At 40.3% G+C, this 15,675-nt stretch overlaps 1 long non-coding RNA gene across 8 annotated transcripts in view; it reads left to right on the top strand.

Annotated features, from left to right (window-relative positions):
• Positions 1 to 15,675, top strand: part of LOC134414544 (uncharacterized) — a 100,171-nt gene that overhangs the window by 12,893 nt on the left and 71,603 nt on the right. The window contains exon 4 of one of the 8 annotated variants that reach the window (XR_010026772.1): positions 2,698 to 2,770. The exons of the other annotated variants lie outside the window; for them this stretch is intronic. This is a non-coding gene — a long non-coding RNA (uncharacterized LOC134414544). The remainder of the gene's footprint in view (positions 1 to 2,697; positions 2,771 to 15,675) is intronic. 8 annotated transcript variants of the gene reach the window in all.

The raw sequence follows: 15,675 nt of genomic DNA, 5'->3' as shown, positions 1-15,675 counted from the left end.
GGAGATCTCTGTAAAGAGGTAGTCATTGTAAATAAGCAAAAAATAATGTGAAATGCCCCAAAATATCTCTTTCAAAAGTCTTGAGCATGGTGGACACAGATGGCAGCATTTTTGCAAAGGAAAAAAATATCAGTGTCTTTATCCCTGACCCCTGCAGTTTCATGATGTTACAGGAAGAGAATGAACTGGCTGCAGACAGGGTTTTTGGAGTTGCTGCCCTATCAGCTAGTGATTATCAGATTGTCTGCCTGTAATGACATATCCAGTCATATGTTTTCCCCATCAAGGCAAAAATAAATGAAAGGAAGAAACAAAGGAGTGTAAGAGTCCAGCACTTCATTCTTCATACTTCAAGAGCTGTAGCAACAAATACTAGGGAGGAATTCCCAAGTGAGAAATGATACCAGTTCAAGGTCACATAAGCTGATGCATGGAAGTACATTACAGGAACACTAGAATGCTATTTTGGGGACAGACATTGTTTACTGAATGCTTGGAGGGATTTTTTTTTCATGGTTCAGTGCCTGGGCTCTGGCTTAGCAGTTGAGCCAAAATTTCTAAAGCGAGGGGCTGGGAACTGTATGCTGCTTCTGGGGATCAGAGGCTAAATTAGTCCTTCTTTACTGAACCCCAGGAAAGCTCGCATTTTTCACAGTTGGGACTATGAGCATTATGTGTTCTTAATAGTGCTGCAGAAAAAGTTAATTTCTTAGTTTGATGACAGTCAGTTTCATGGGGCAGAGCTGCATGTTTTTGTTACTGAAGTCATTGAAAGCAAAGTGGAGCCAAGCTTTCTCTTGGGAGAAGGTGTGTAAGTGGGGCTGTTCCTTGGAGAAATGCTGGTTTTCATGGAGCTCCCACACTTAGTGTGATGCAAAATGTGCTGCTGTTTTCCCCTAAAAGCAGGGGTTGTGGGAGATCTTTTGGGACCTTCTTTCCTATCAGAGCAACACAGGTATCACAGGGACCAGGAGGAAATGCTAATGATAGATGACAAGGCCAAATCTCAGGAGAGGTGAGAGCAGGAAAGGGAGCCCCAGAGCACTGATGGGTGACTGTCTCTCCTTCCTTGCCTCCCTGTGGGGTATGCCCATGCCCTGGGCAGTGCTGTGAGCAGAGCCCAACCAGCCTTTGCACAGGTGGTGTCAGCATCCACCCTGGGGCAGGAGCATGAGCAAAGGCTGACCCAATGACTCATGTACAAATGTCTTTCTTTTGACTCGTTAGGGCTGCAAGCTCCATTGAGAACTGCTTGCACTAACCAAAAATCTGCCTGAAGTTAAACTGGCTGTCAGGTCACACAAGAAAATGGGCCTTATTTTGTACCTTCCTGTGGGACTTGGAGTAGTTTATGATTTCTCAGGAGGGACCTCTCCTCTTAAACACACCACAGTGGGCCTGAGTAAGCCTTTCCAACAGGAGCATCACTGATGGTGATACATTTCTGCTGGCCACTTCAAAATTGCCAAACAAACAGACAGCTTGTATGAAAAAAATCCCCTGTGAGGCCTAATCATAACAACATTTGCACTGCTCTTGCTCCATTCAGTCATTGCAGATGGAGAATGCGTCCTCATGGGGACTGTCTACTGTGCCTTTGCTGGCATGTGGGGCTGCCCCCAGCCTGGGAGTGCCTCCCCATTATTATTAATAATAAATTTTCAGGACTGGCATGTACTGCCTCTGCTTCCTGCTGCAGCTGAAGCCAAGTCTGTAAAACAGGTCTAATTTTAGAGCAGTCGGGGCTGAGCACAGAGTGAGACCAAACCCGGGAAATTTTGAGTTTTCATTGTTTCCTCAGCTGTGGGTGAAGATCTCCCATGGATGTTTGGGAGAGTTTTTCCCAGATACGTGAGCCCTCGCCTTTAGTTGCATCTCACACAAGCTCTGTCTCCAAAACCCTGGTGACATCAGCCTCTTTTTTCCCTTTGTTCCCCTGTCTTTAAAGTGAGAGACTGTTATTTTCCTACAGTGCTTCAAAAAGGGAGAAATTAGTAGTGAGAATTCATAATGAACGTTGCTCAAGTGTTTGAATAATAAGACGTTGAGGGCTTTGTTTTGTGAGGTAGTGCTTCAAATGCAATGCAGTTTGTTTAGGCTTCCTGGGAAATTATGAAATGCATGTGTATGTGTGTGCATGGAGGGGGCAGGGAAATCTGAGACCGGATTTTATGTGTGCAGGGAAAGATTTACAGAACCGTGTTTTCTGACGACTTCTTGCCATCAGTCAGTTTAATGGTGCTGCGTGCTGCTGAGCTTTTAAAGTTTTGTCATTTGGCAATGGTGGAGGGAAAACCTACAGTGAGGCTGGTCCCTGCTTGAGTGCTGTGTATCTGGAAACCTTACCTAGCCCCTGCTGCCCTGTTGGACACACAAGCCCAACACTTTGTCATGTGAAAGGCTATCAGGTAGCACAGTGGTGCAGAGTCATTTCAGAGGGCACACCGGAATATGTTGCACAAGGAAAGGTACTCTTTGCTCAAGAGTTTTTTCTTGTAAACAAACTGACTGACAAGCTGAAACAAAGCTATTGAGCCATGGCAAAGAAAAAGGAAAAGTCACACTTCCTTTGTGTTGTCAGTCGATGAAATCTGCTATTACTGACCTTAAGAAGGCCTATTTTGTTACTGAAAGAAGTTTTCCTGTTCTCTGGATGGATTAACTTGAGCTTAGAATATCCCACTCCTTTTATTGCAGCCTTTCATCTCTGCCCATTTTGTCAACATCCTCCAGAAAACAGGAGTCAACTGACAGAGTGACGCTGTCGGAGGTGAGAGATGTTGACTGCATTATTTTCAGTACTGTTTTTATTAAGTGGCCATACAGCATTTTCATACTTCTATGCTAATTAAAACTATAATTTAAAAACACTTTAATAAGGCTTTAATCGTCCTCCTTTGGTCTGGGAACCAGAATAAGCCATTTGCAAGGTTATTTATTTGTTTTGGAAGAGAGTATCAGAAAAGTGAGAAAGCAAGGGAAGGACTCCATGAGTGCAAGGCACACAGTAACAATGTTAAACTTAAGTCAGGCTTCAAACCACCAGTTATAAGGTATTTCTATGAAATATTTACTTACACTGAAGTTGCATTATGGATGGACAAGGAAAGGTGTTCCAATGGTATAACATAACCATCCCTCTACTTTGGTTCTGAAGACAGGGTTTCTAGCAGTTTCTCTCCCTGCAATTCTGCTTCCTGCACTTTTAGATGTTATGGCTGGAAGGATTGTTGTTATTATCTATTGCAACACAGTCTGTGGGATTGAATCACCAGCTAGAACAGATAGGGAGATAGCCCATCTTTAAATAACACACATGGAAGAGAGTCTATCCCATTCCTAGATAAATTGCTAATTCCCTCCCTTGTTAAAATCTTGGCATTTATCTAGTTCAGATTAATATAGTGTCGGATTCCACCTACTGGATGTCGTGTCTCCGTCTACTAATTCAGAGATCCCCCTGCTACAGGAAATACAATACAGCTACTTGCAAGCTAAAACCGAACAAAATTTGGAATTTTCACACAGTGGGCAGATGCGACTTGTCAACATTTGTCTCCACTCCAAACGACACACACAGAAAAGCCTTATTAACATAGAGGAAACCCAGAATGGAAACATACAAACAAACAAACAAACAAACCAACCAATCTCAACAAAATTATCATTTTCTTTAATGTAGGACCCTTGTTGTTTGAATGTACTAAATTGATTGACCAGGGCTTTCTTTTGTGTCAGTTCAATATGAAAAATATATATTTTCCCATAATGCTGCATTGCTCCTGGGAATTACAGCATGAGCAAACACTATCCTCATTCAGCTTACGCGGAGGCTTCTTGGCTGGACTACAGCTCCTGTAATGTTATATACAACTCAGAATTAAGTGACAAATTACTCTGTGGCTGGCCTGTAGGAGAAAACAGGTACCTATAGCACTGATAAATGTGTTCACAAGAAGGTGAAGTTTAAAGTTTCCTTCAACAGAAAAAAATGAGAAGCAGAGCGGCTTGCAGTGAACTATTTTATTTTGCTTGTCCTGAAGGAAAACTAACATTATTTTTTCTTTACAGAAATCTTTGTGGAAATTTCATTTTCTATTGTTGAGACAGAATACCCAGCCAGCCCTATTATAAACCACAGATAAATCACCATTTATCCTCCTATTGTATAAGTTAAATGAATTGAGATTTACTTTTTTTAGGATCTCACTAACAGCTTTTGCCAATTGCAAGTATATTTGCATTTCTTTCTTGAACTCTTTCCTGTTTGTCAACAGTATTTTTTAAAATGTGAACATTGAAGCTGGACCTACTCTCCTTTCACTATTAATATTCCAAAGAACAGTGAGCATCTGCCTTTCCATCCTTGTGCTTTATGGTCCCCTGCTTGCAAATACCAAGGTTCCATTTTCTCTTTTTGTCTCTTTTTTTGCATTGAATGAGGAGCTCTTGAGCAGCTTGGCTGGTTATCAGCCATGACCTCTAAATCCTTTTCTAATTCTTTCATTCTAAAATGTAGTCCAGTTCTTCAGTGTGCAAACTATCTGGGATATTCAGAGTTATGTTTAACTCTACATTGAAATATGTTTGGGTTTTTTTTACGAAGGAGGTCAAGTTACCATTCAAATCAGATTGCATGTAGAACAGATCTGCTTTTCTCATTATTTACCATTCTACGATTTTTGTGTCATCTGCACATTTTTCAAGAAATGGATACAGATTTTTTATACTGGATCACAGATAAATGTATTAAATAATGAAAGCAAATAAAAATGGGCCTCCTGTAAAATATCCTCACTTTAAGGGCACTCTCCATTGGGTTCCTCTGGGGATTTCTCATTTCTTCCTGTGTTTATTATGTGCTACACTGCCTTTCAAAAAGACTCAATTTCTGGTATGTTGGGCTGTGCTGAACTTGGACTTTATCAGGAGTGTACAACATTGGAAGAGTTGTGTAAGGTAGTGAGCCTTTGGAGCTGCTGTCTAGAACCACCCTGATGAGTTTAGGAACATAAAATATTGAATTAGAGCTGAATGTTATCCAGTGTACCCATCAATACACCATTTTCCACCTAACTGCAAAACAGCCCTATTCTGCATCACTGGCAAATGTTTTATCTTTTTTGTCTACTCTGATTATTGTCTTACACCTATGGGAACTATGTTTATAACATCTGATATGTTTATAACCTTAGTGATATAAGCTAGGAATACATACTTTGTGCTTTGAGACTTGGCTACTAAAGGCATTACACTGTTTTTTTCACCTATCAAAGGGTTTTCCATTGCATTTTACTCTGGAAGGTTGGCTGTTTTTCTTAAGCAGGTAGAAGAAGAAAGGACAGAAAGAGTTCCCAGCATTTAAGAGCAGAAATATCTGGAGCTGGAAGTGCGACTAGTGTGTTGCAGTCCCACAGAGTGATACTCCCAGGCAAACCACAGCCATTGGGAGGATGTGAAATTGTGTTTGAAGTTTGGTCTGCTCTTTTTGCAAGGATGTTTGACACCATCTTCCTACCTACCTGCATGAAATATCCAAATGTCCCATGACAAATCTAGGCTGTTGACAACTTTAAAATTATTAAATTATATCTGGGTTAATAGTTTACACTCAGATGACACAAAGCTAAGGTTTTACTTTCAGCTATCCAACAAAAGGGGTGGGTCCATGAGGAAATATTTATTAAACCAGGAGCTGCAGATTACCGTGTCTGTGCCTGGGGTCCAGTGGGCTCAGCTTCTCTCATGTCTCTTCAACAAGAGATGATAAATGTGATCACACCCAGACTTGCAATGCCAGCTTATAGCCCATGAGACCATAAGCTGACCAGCACAGCTGCAAAACCATTGGATGATTTCAGTTCAAATGCTGTTTTGAGACACCAGCTACAGAGAAAACAGTTCAAGGTACCCCATGCTGATATTTGTCAGCAGAGGATGTTTTTGGTAGCTATCAGTGTGGTGTCTGTGCAGGAAGTGTCTGCTGGAAGCCTGTTTTGGGGTCATTGTCTAAGGGAATACAAAGTGTTAAACATCTTCCACTTATCCCGGTTTCTCTGAGACTTGGATTCACCTGTCAAGAAATGATGGAAAACCTGTGCTTTAGTATTTACTGAGGAAAATCCTCTTGTGCTTGGTTGCATGTACAGAAGGCATGTGATGAAAAGGTCACTCTGGAAGAACAGGAGTTTGTGTTCATCATCATGTAGATGTGGTACTTAGGGACATGGTTTAGTGGTGCACTCGGCAGTGCTGGGTTAATGGTCATATCTGATAAACTTAGAGGTCTTTTCCAACATAGAAGATTCTGTGCATCTATGATTCCATCCTGCCCCTTCATGTCAGTCTTGCAAAGTGTTCCCAAAGGCCATCAGTGATGGAAAGTGATCACCCCAGGACAGTACCCAAAGGGTTCAAGGGATTTTGCATGACATGACTGAGTGCAGGAAGCTCATTTACAACAGACATTATATGTAAGATTTGTACAGGGGAATGACTTCTCCACTGGAAAATTCAAAATTGAAAGGAGTGGAAGGAGCCAGCTCCTTGGTCAGTGAGAAGGGAAATTCTCTGATTTCAAGAAGAGATATAGCTTTAAGAAATAAGGCAGAGAGGAAACTTTTTCTCCAGAGTAGCCTTGGGCTAAACTCAGCTCATTGAAAACAAACCAAGGCCATGTGTCTTACATATCCAATGCACAGCCCTGAAAAAACCCACAGTCATGGATCAAAAGCGAAAGTGCTCATTGTTTGCACAGAGTTTGCTGAACACTTCAAATACAGTCATGTATGAATCCAGGGAAAGCAACAAAAGGGAAAACAGTTGTTTGGGGGAACAATTTATTAGGATTAATTTCTCTGGTTTTATTCCTTCTTCCCAGTACTCTGGACTGGAGGGTTGTTAGCAATATTTTAAAAGCTGGATGCAAAATCTAAGTTAAACTCATTCCTGTGCAGAGAACCAGCCTTAAGGCTTTCATTACATTATGGTGCCATGAAAGCCTGGTTTTGAAGGTTGCCCTGATGTGTGGGCATGTTTGCACTCATCCTCTGTGATCTGGTGATGCTCCAGATCACTGCATGCAGGCCCCTGCTTTTTTAACAGGTCCTTATTTGCATAAGAAAAGACTTCCTATTTTAAAACCTTCTCTAACCTACAAATTAGTGTAGATGAATGGCCTCTTGTTGGAACTGGAGTGGTTATCCGAGTTCCAACAATAGCACAGCCAATGCCAGATTTTAAACCCTCATAATGCATATAATTGTGTGATATTATACCAGAGGGGAAATTTGTTCTGTAGTCCAGCTGGTGATTAGCTTTACATTGAGGCATGGAGATTGGATATCCCTTGAAACTTTATCCTGGGTAACGTAACTACAGCTGGTATTTTGTGGTATAGCAATTCAACCCTTACTCCTAAGAGGAGTCCCTTTGGGACAGACCTGGAAGTGCTCACTCAGAGTTTACTCAGGCAGAACTTCTGCCACCTTCAATTGAAGTTTTGACCCAATAAAGTCCAAGTGTAAGCACCAGAAGATGATGCACCAGCATTTCTTTGTTGGTTGGGCAGTATTTTTTCCCTTGAATAAGGTTTACAAGATCAAACCCCAAACTAGGCATAAATATCTGCTAGAAATATAGGAACCACTAAGCTGTATTTTACTCATAGCTCAACCACACTAATATCCCACAATCACTGACAGCAGCTACAACACTTCTCTGGAGGTTACTCTAAACTCAGTATTCTGTGCTAAGTCTATTTATACCTGCTTATTCTCCAGGATCACATTAACCAGTCATTAATGGATGGCTGATAAACAGAGCCATAGCCATTTGCAGTTCTTCCCTTCTGCATCACTACTTCTCAGTGTGCTTGCTCCTACTGTTCCCTTTGCCTCTAAATCTCGTTTCTGGAACTTCTTAACTAAAGTGAATTCAAAGTGTTTACTTTGATGAATATTTCTGGAAGATTAACTGGATATCATTAAAATCTCCCTCATCCATCACCCTCATTTGTTTTTTCATTTTTATTTTTGTGACAACAAAATTGAAAATTATTTTTTGAAAGTTACATTGCAACAGTATGGTTGTTTTTGTGTTTAGCCAATTTTGACAAAAATCTGTTTTCCCACAAGAAGTGGAACAGCCCAATACTGGACAAAAAACATATGAAAACCAATGCCAGCTGACAGGAAATAAGAGTCTTCCTTAACTTTCATTCTGACTGTTAAAAAAATCTGGCTTGAAAATGCATTTTGAAATTCAGTTTGAAAAATGAAAAATGTCAATGACACTATTTTTTTAAATCGAGTGGAAACAGGGCTGGAACTCTTTAAGAGCAAACATAATTGGAAAAGTTCTTCCCTGAGAAAACAGTTAAATCCGTGTGCCATGGATATATTTATTTCAAAGATGTGTGGTAGCAGTAATCTTTAGAAGGTATTTAGGAATTGCAAACAAATCTGTCTTCTTTCACTTGTTGCATTTGCTTCATATTGAGTGCATTTCTTTTTTAGTCTAGGGCAGTATGGATAGAAACATATTCTTGGACTTCTACACACACTGTACATTTTATATAACTCTACCATATGTTTTCCTTTGTCCATTGTAAAATAAATGATCCTGTTTATTATTTTTTTACTTATATCTCCTGTAGAAATTCCCTCCCACACTATTAATTCTTTGAATCATTTACTTAGCAGCATTTGTAACCTTTTAAATGTCTTCTATGTCTTGTTAAACAGGATCAAAAAGGACTCCAGTGCTGTAGATGAGAGCACATCTTCAGCCTTTCCACAGCATAATAGTCTAGATTAAGTTTCATTCTTTTTTTAAAAAAAAGAAAAATGAAGTTTAGCGTCTTTGTGCAATGAGCTACCAAAAACCCACCTTCATAATGAAAGTACAGGAGAGATGAGGCATCCAGACTGGTTGGGTCAGACCAGAAGTCACCATAACCTAACAGGTTTTTGAATGGCAGAGTTGGCTGAGTTGGAAGAGCAGAGAGCAGAGCAGGCTGCAGGGATGCTTCCCCCCACCACCCTTCCCACAGCCTGTCTCAGGCTGCAGCTAAACCATCATTTTTATAGTCACTAAATAGCCTATTCTCCACTAATCTGGGTAATCCCTTTTTGACCACTTTTATAACTCTGCCTTCCACAAACCTCTTTTGCAATCAGTTACGGGACTTTGCACATAATATTACATCTGCATTCGCTTCAAGGTTTAATGGGTGCCCCTTGGATCTGGTACTGTGAGAAGCAGTGGTATCATTCCCCACCCACCTCTGTTATACCATTTGGGATTTTATTTTGTTCTCCATCTTTTTCTCTTTATCATTTCCTTGAAGAGCTGAAAGGTTCATACATTCCCAGGAGCTGAATGTTAAAGTAAATCTCTAACGAGGTAGGAAAGAAAAACTCTGATTTACTGAATGTACCATGATGGATGTGATTAAATTCTTGAGAGTAAAAACTAATTAGACTTAATTGAGAGTCCAGTTACTCTAGTAGAAACATATGTAGAGTTTATATATTTGGCTGGTACACTCCGTGGAGGCTACGATGGCCAATGGAAAGATATAAAAGAACTTGGCACTATAAACAATAAAATTTATTGAACTAAATATTTTGGATAAATCAAAAGGCACTGGAATTCATGTTTAAGCACAGTACTGTAGGGAAATCTGAGGCAAATTCTGATATTGAAGAGTGTACCAGAAGGTACAAAAGAAAGAAAGACTAAAAAGTGCCCTTGAAATAATCTCCAGTTTACTTTTGTCTTCTGAGAGCTTCAATACTTAGTTGTGTTGTCTGTGAACCTGTCACTTGCTTTATGAATGAATGGTGTTACCCTCAACATCCAAGGATGGCTTGAATCACAGAATGTCACATTTTCCAGGGAGTCTTAACTGTGCCAGCATGGGCACATGCAGCACAGCCCTGCAACACTCACTGGGGTGTGTTTCCATGAGTTTTTTGGAACTGATATTTGTGCAGCTTGACTTGTTAAGTATGGTGATGTGTATTCAGCAGCCACACTTGCACACAGTCTTGCTGAGAAATTTCACATTGAGAGATATGCATTTATTCATACCAAATGCTTGAGTAACTGTCAGCCCACGAGCTCTGTTCAGTCTCTCTAATGTCTGTCCTTCAGTGGTGTATTGTAACTTTGAATCAAGTAGTAAATTCTCTCTGCAGACCAAATTTTTCAGCATTTACCAAACACTAATTGCCAACTCCCTCAGTAAAATCTTTCTGCTAAATGTATGCATTACACATTAAAAAACTATCTAAACAGGGCATATTTTAGGATTTAGCAGGGAGTTGGCTGAAATGCCTCAATGATTGCTTTTCAGTCTTCAAGAAAATTATTCAGAAGGAAAGGAAACAAAATATCATAAAGCCAAAAAGGGAGGATAGGCCCAGGCTGCATTACAATGAACTCAACAGGCTCTCTGGGGAAAGCTAAGGAAACTGGTACTGTGCTAACTCCCTGCCAAACCCTGCCCCTCAAAATGATGGAGGGGCAGAGTTTTCTCACCTTTCACCAATGAAAGGAAAAAAAGCCAAAGAGAGGTTTAAATATATCTTGGGGCTCATGAGAGCCTCATGTCAGCAGCAGGAGAGCTTCAGTTGTAGGAAAGGGACAGGTTCAGATGGAGCATAGACAAGTGGACAAATTTCTCCGGAATGAGCAAGGGGTAGCAGCATGATACAACACATCACGTGGGCAGCTCTATCTATGCCCTGCACAAGGTGTCTGGGGGACTAATATCTTACCAGAATAAAGCTTGGAGGGACTGAGCCCCCCAGAGCTGCATGGAGTCCCTGGAAATGGACCAGGGCTAGTAGGTAGCAGCTTGCAGAGGACACGAGGGCCACATTCCAAGACAGTGACTGAGCCCCTGTGATCCACAGAGTAATGAGGGAGGGCAGCTGCAGCTCCCTGTAAGGCTCTCATCTGCTCCCTCTTCCAGGCATAGAGGCTGCCCTTGGCATGCTCTCAGAAGCCAGAGGAGCAGGTTTCAGGTGCAGGCTCAGGGTGTTTGTGCAGAGGATGCAGAGTCCCTTACACTTGGGAAGCAGCTCCTCAAGCCCTGTGACTGCTTTGGTAATGCTCAGGTAATTTATCAGTAAGGCACTAGTCTTAGAACACTTTTTCCTCTCCAGCAGGAAAATGATTACCTATCCAGCCATTGGAAACATTGAAAAAATTTATACTAATGAATCTCTTTCTGTTGCCTTCATTATTGTGCGAACCACAACAATTTCGAAGATACAAGTATTTTCCATCAAGACTATGAATAACAGCACTTGGCAAAACATCCCTATAACAAAGAATAAGCCTCCAACTTTTTTAGTGACTTTACATACAATGTTCCTTAATTACTGGCAAGCATGTCAAGAGTCTATTCCCACATGTGTCAACACTTTCTTAATACACTATAATTCATCATGTTAGTATGGCAGAAACAAGGTACTCTACATCTTTACACACATCCTTCTCCAACTTCTAGTCCTGAACTGAGTATTAAATGAACAGAAAATCTTCATCTAGCAAACAAAGAACAGACCACAGCATCGAAACAGTAAGGTCCCCTGAGTCAATCAAAGTCATACATCACAGAGCACTTTATCATATTCTTCACAACACTGTCTAAATCCAAGAAGCACTGCTTTATTGTCAAAAGGACATTCACTTAATAACAGCAGTAAATCCAGAAAGGCAGGCTAATTTTAGACAGAAAACTTGGCTAAGAGAGAACCCTATCATTTCCCACTCCTGACATTTTTATTCATTGAGTTCATTTTCATGCTAGTTGTGTGATTAAATGCAGATAGGGATTTATTTCCTTTTAATAAAAAAATACATTATTCTGAAAAAAGCCAAAATTGCAAATAAGGGACCTGATCCTTTTCCCACAGAAATAAACAATAGTTTTGTTGTTGGCTTCAGTGATGACAGGAATCAAATCCATGAATCTCTGTTGGAAGAAAAGGTTAAAATTCCATTGGAAAACTTCTTGGACCATACATTAACTCTGTCAGTTCTGGGGGCAACCAAGAACCGTCATGATTTCTTTCCTATTCTGCCTGCACGTTTCTGCAAATGTATGTGGTGGTATAGGGAGCCATTTCATAAAGAAGCAAGTGAAAATAAATCTGTCCTCAGTGTGTTGAAGTGAAATGTTTTATTTGCACTCATAAACCAAAGTGCTTGCTGTATTTTTGCATTGCAGTTTTATTATTAACAGTGATAGAATCTCCCTTCCTTATGCATAGATACTTGTACAGAGCCAAGAATCTTAGATGAAGGAAAGAGGTACCATGCAGTGAAAGTAAACATGAGAAATGCTGAGTCTTTTGAAGAACTGGATCTGAGCTCCAGAGACAGTGTATATATTCCCTATTAGTCACTCAATCAAAAGTAACTGGATTGCATATGCATTCAGCACAGGATCCAATTATTTTCCTACCCAATTACTTGGGTAGAAATTGCTTGAATTCCACTAATGACCATATTTTGATCTTGTTTATGCCATTTTAAACCTACCAGGACTCTGCTGAATCAGCTGAGTTATTCTGTAGTAACAACCTTGAAAGACATTTTAAAACGTGGTGCTCAGAGAATTGGGTATTTTAAAAATTATTTGTGTTCTTCCACAAGCAAAATGAAAAAAAGAAATTTAGTAAAAGTAAAAAATGCAGTTTCCTTCATGCTGTGCATTGCTCTGCACTGGCAGTGCAAAAGCAGCTGTATTTTTTTCTACCACAGCTGTCCTGACTGAATGGGCTTTGTGGCAGGAGAACAGGACAAGCACTCCTCTGCCTACTTTTTCATCTGCTCCACAGATGCTTCCTGCAGCTTTTCTGTTACTGCATGGTAGCAGGCGAATCTGGGCAAACAGCTCCTAATAAGAAACTCAATAAATTTCACCTCCTCTCCTCTGTTCACAAAGTTTCCATCATCTGACAACAATTTTCATTCATTTGTTCATTATTGAAATTTATTTGGAGTGATTAATCAGATAATTTCTATGAATAATTCTTGGTCTGCAACTTGTTTGCAATCAGTTGGTCATGAGCATATTGATACTTGAAATTCAAGCCCTTTTGGCTGCATGCAAAGAATGATCCCTAAACGACTATGTTTAACCTTCAGAATTTTTTTTTCTAATGCAATTTGTCTCCATTACATGTCTCAACTTGACTTTGCACAAATATTCTGTATTATTAATTTTAGGTGATTTTGGGTGACCAGATCTTGCTGCAGATGTATCATGTTCAAGTATTTACAAAAACTGAAAGCAAGAGGATCTGCAAATGTGGGTCAGGCCAAATCTCTGTCCATTCTGAATGAATGTTTTCAGGACTTCATGCAGAACTGACAACTTTATGTTGCAGCTTTGGCATTATTCTCCTCCTAATTAATTTCATTGTAGTTCTACAACTGATGTGAGAGAATGATAAACCTGTTCTTAAGCAGAGAAATAAGTGTTTTCTGACTTCTGTGTATTGATTCATCTGCAGACTCTATAGTATGTTCAAAAAGGTTCTGTTATCATTGTTTCATGTGTAAAACACATTATGAAAGCTCTAGTGTACTTGATCCAATATAAGGCATGCACATACTATAATGCGATTTTGACCCAAATATGTTTACTGCGTCTGCCAGAACTTAAAATGACAATAGAGTTTATTTCTTAGGGAAATAATTTGATTAAACAGGAACATCCCAAACTTTACTGACAGTTTTTAAAAGATTCAATAGGAGGTTTTTTCAAGTGTGTGATTCAGTGACCAGAGCAAAGTGGAAGGATTCTTCAGAGTAAAGATGGGCTTAGAAAGGCTTTGTCCCTCCCCTACAATACCTTTTTGGAAAAAGCTTTCTCAGTTAGGATGGTTGGGTGTTTCTTGCACTGTTGAATAGGATTGCCAGAAGGAGTCTATTCCTCAAGGCACTGACTGCAGCCAAGTTCTGGGCTGTTCTGTACATGGTAAAGCTATGTTGCTTAGCTTTCAAAATATAAAATAACCTATTCATCTCAAATCTCAAAAGCCACATTTAATCCTGTTACTGTCTTTACTAGATCACTAGGTAACTGTTGGAGCAAAGCATTCCTGTCTCCAACAGGTTTATACACCCTATACCCCCTATAAGTGATAGAGACCACAGGGAAGACAGATATTTACCCCTCATCCTCCTCATTATGTTTAATTGAAATATATGTGCCAAAATTTTTTCTCCATAGAATTAATATTTTTTCATTGTGTGAGCTGATAAATGTTGTCTGGCAATTCTGCATGAGTTTTCACCAGCAACTGGAAACCGCACACATTAGAAATCTCTACTACAGACAAGCTGGTTAAAGCCTTTGCCCCCCTGATGAGGATTGTCTGGTCTAATGAGTGTGAGCTATTTCACTTCCACTTTCCAAAAGGAAAATTTTTGCTTGTAATTCCTTGGCTAGTAGTAGTTCCTTCAAACCAAGTGTGAGTGTTTCCTTACACAAGCCCTAACAACCTACAGAGCCTATGAGCCTGATTCCCATTTACACCAAAGGTAGTGTAAGTAAATACCTTCAGGTACCTTATAAATTACATTTTGAAGCTCTTTACATTGTTAAGCTTATTAGATATCTCTAATGTAACAGCCAGGCACTATTGACTTTAGATCTGTGACAAATTCAGTCACTGTACAGCAGCTGGAGAATAGCCAGGGTAGGACCCATTGCCCTTCTCCACAGTATTTTGGGGACATGGGTCCTCCCCAGCTTCCCTGTCTTGGGATACAGATAAGTAGTTGTTTAGGAATGGCACTCCCAAACTTAGTGCTCCGACAGAGATTCTCCTCGCGCTGCTCACCGCTCGCTCCCCTCTCTTCCCCTGCGGCAGGCTGGAGAGGAGAGCTGGAGGCACAAAAGGGGACATTCACAAACTAAGAACAGTTTACTAGAAGCAGTAATGAGATAAGAGAGTCAACAGTAACAACAACATTGTTAATATCTAACTGTACAGGACAGGTAAATGATTCACACATGATTCCTCGGAACCGGCGTTACCCCACTCCTCCCCCTGCCACTCTGGAAGGGACCCTGTCTGTGCAGAAGAGAGTCCCGTTTCCCCACCCCCAGCAATGAAGTGGTACAGAATAACCTCTGGGTCCCTGGGTCCATGTTCCCTCCTGTCTACTAGAAAAATTAACCCTCTACTGGCCAGAACAAAGACAAGGTAGCATCTTAGAGAATCAAGGGGAAAGAAGAGACCCCCACTATCTTTCTAGTTATTAGGGATGTGAGAAACCCTGGTGCAAGTTCCTGCTCTGATGCAGCAGACAGGAGTCTGTTGCAGTGAAGGTTGTTATACTGAGGGCATTGGGTTTATTTCTTCTGCCAAGGTGAGCCTGTGAATATGAAGGGTCCTGCAATCTCCGGGTGAGCAAATAAGACTGTAAATGGAGGAGAAATGACTGCTGCCTCACTTGTGACGATATGATAGACAGGAATTTAAATTACTGGTTTGGGACTAGCCCTCAAATCCTTTCTTGAGAAAAAAGCAAGTGAATAATTTGAAAAAGAGACTGTTGTTCCCTATTCCACCTCTTATTCAAAGCATGTGACATATGCAAGAAGAAAAACCACCAATTTTGCTTTCTGTGTTATCCCCACAT

Source organism: Melospiza melodia, chromosome 2 (genome assembly GCF_035770615.1).
Source record: "Melospiza melodia melodia isolate bMelMel2 chromosome 2, bMelMel2.pri, whole genome shotgun sequence".
Taxonomy (NCBI): domain Eukaryota; kingdom Metazoa; phylum Chordata; class Aves; order Passeriformes; family Passerellidae; genus Melospiza; species Melospiza melodia.
This window is presented reverse-complemented; position numbering and strand designations above follow the sequence as displayed.